The sequence below is a fragment of the Onychostoma macrolepis genome, chromosome 19 (genome assembly GCF_012432095.1).
Source record: "Onychostoma macrolepis isolate SWU-2019 chromosome 19, ASM1243209v1, whole genome shotgun sequence".
Lineage (NCBI taxonomy): Eukaryota > Metazoa > Chordata > Actinopteri > Cypriniformes > Cyprinidae > Onychostoma > Onychostoma macrolepis.
This window is the reverse complement of record NC_081173.1, coordinates 33,638,058-33,640,713: the sequence shown is the minus strand read 5'-3', so window position 1 is coordinate 33,640,713 and position 2,656 is coordinate 33,638,058. Positions and strand designations below refer to the sequence as shown.

Here is a 2,656-nt window from a genome sequence, read left to right as displayed (position 1 = left end):
TCCAATCATCATCTTTTGAAGGTTATGATAATCACATTATATTTCACATTAATGTGAAAGCCCCCATAAGACCACATTTTCAGACTTTTGTCTGTCACAACTATTTCAGTTCTTAAAGTCTCTATATGAGCTGCTGACCTGATTGGGTGTGTTTGATTAAGATGACATGCAAAATGTGCAATGTTGGGACACACACACACACACACACACACACACACACACATACAGGGAACCACTGGTCTAGAAAATGGAAAAATAATTACAGAAGTTATAATATACCTTCTGACAAAATAGAAATAATTTTTTTCCCCGACTTTACAGGATTGGGTTGGTCAACTTTTCAATTTACTATAAAGCGGAGTATATTTATTTTTCAGTCAGAGCTAAATGCTGTCTTGTTTTTTTCTCTTTCTCTCTCTTCCCTCATGGCAGACCATGTATGCAGTTGTTACCTTGCAAGACTCAGATGAGTTAATGGTGGTACCATCAAACTGGTTGAGCCAGGACAAGAGACACTGTTACTGGCCTCCATTCAAATCCACAGAGAAGTGCATGGAAGCTGTTGAGAACAAACTTAACCCTGAAACAGAAGGGAAACCATGGGAGAAACTACGCATTATCTTTCTCGGAGAATATGGTAATGGTCACTACTTTAAAATAACTGTTTAATTTAGGATTTTGTTCTGTCCAATAAGTTCTCAAATAATATAATACAATATTTATCTTACTGCAGGCACTTTTGAGAAAGCAAAATAGGGACAAAAAGAAATCAAAGAACATGAAAGGTAAGTAACAGACTTGCATTTTGTTTTAAAAAAAAAAAAAATCTTCACAAGATTTGACCTTTTAAAGAGCAAAATAATTTATTTGTACTGTTTTGTTTAAAGTATTGTTTATTTTCAAATAAAGGTCATATCCATTAGACACTGTATTACCTGGAATAAAAAGACAGAGACTTGAAGGCACTCAAGGAATGTCAAATAATCAGCTACAGCCACTTCCTCCAGTAACACCTGCATCTCCATCCAGAATGTCAGCTGATGGTGAGCCAGCTTCTTTTGACATAATCAGTATGAGAAGTTTATTTTTTCTATTTTGTAATTATCGCACAACTCATTTTACACAACAGACAAGGTTGAAATCATCCAAATACTGAGAGACATCAAGAGCAAGGTGCAGGAAAACTCTACCATGTTAAAAAAAATACTCAAAGACAATACGGTTCCTGAAGTCCCTAGCAGTACATGCGTGCCTTCAAAAAACCTAAAACTGCCTCTTAGAACCTTTGAAGATGTGGCCAGGACTGAAATGGAGCTCAAGAACACAACAACACGCAAAAAATATGTGAGTTGATACAGCATTTATTTAAAAGGATACTGTACACTCATTTGCTTATAATCACAAAATATATTTAAAATAATTTAATAATAAAATTAAATAATAATTAAATAAAATATAACAGTACTGGAATTTCCCTCTTGTTCCATGATGATAGCTTTTTACAAAATTGCCTAAATAAATTAAGAAATTCTCATTGTAATCAAAATTATTTTATTATCTTTCTTAGAAAAGCTTAAAGGTACTACTAAGAAAAAATAGTCCAGTCAGACTATTATAACTGTACAGTTTAATCATTATACAAAATATTTGAATATTTAAAGCAAGGATTGACTAATTAGAATCACATAAAAAATATAAAAAATCTTCACAGGTAAAATATTTGTCAAGTCTTGGAGGTCATACGCCCAAGGATGTGATGAAGATTATTATGCATGTTAACAGATGTGATCAGAGGTAAACACACCGCTGCATGAACACTTCCCACAAACCTAGAATGTTTTTGTTTTTTGTTTTTTTTAATTGTTTGCAGTTGTCTTTTAAATCAAAACAAAGGCATATAAATAAAATATATTTAAAGGAAATAAATTGACCTTAAGAACATACAAACTCTTTACAGCTGTGATTATGAGGCACTATACAACAAATGCTTGAGAATTTTCAACTCAATTGTCATGAAGTTTTTTCTTTCAGATGCTGCATTAACCCGAAATGTAAACAGGGGTGACTGTGAAACTGAAATAAAAAAATATCTGAGTTATGCAGCTAGTAGGAAGAGACCTATTAAAACTTTTAACACTTAAATTGACTGAAGTACAAAAATTTGACATCTCAATTGTCATTCCTTAAGAGTTCTTTGGTGACAGCTTGGTTGTATCCTGGATTTTCTTCAAACGTGCACTTGATTTAAATCAGTCCAAAAAGCATCAAACACCCAAGAATGACACTGCAGAACTTCCACACCAACATCCGTAAGTTGGTCTCCAGGACCAACACCAGCACCCTCTGAACGAAAGGTCGTCTGTGCAATTCCAGACTCAGCCTCTGCACTTTCACAGTCCTGGAGGATAAACAAAAAGAATGAGTAGTGTTCCAATGCCAGTCACAGTGTCATATTCAGACATTTTAAGGGCACATTGTTTACAAACTCTGACATTTTGGATATGTAGACTCATTAAAATGTACACTGCCTGGTCAAAAAAAAAAAAAAAAAAGTCACCATTTGGATTTAAATAAGCAAATACTGAAGAGTCTAAAATTTAATGTGGCAGTGTTGCTTTTAATTTCTTAAACAACCATGTCGGAGGAGGTCACATTC

The 2,656-nt window shown here is 33.7% G+C and overlaps 1 pseudogene; it reads left to right on the top strand.

Moving 5' to 3' along the window:
* Positions 1 to 435: 435 nt before the first annotated feature.
* On the top strand, positions 436 to 1,798 carry LOC131525192 (uncharacterized; annotated as a pseudogene).
* The last annotated feature ends 858 nt before the right edge of the window (positions 1,799 to 2,656 follow it).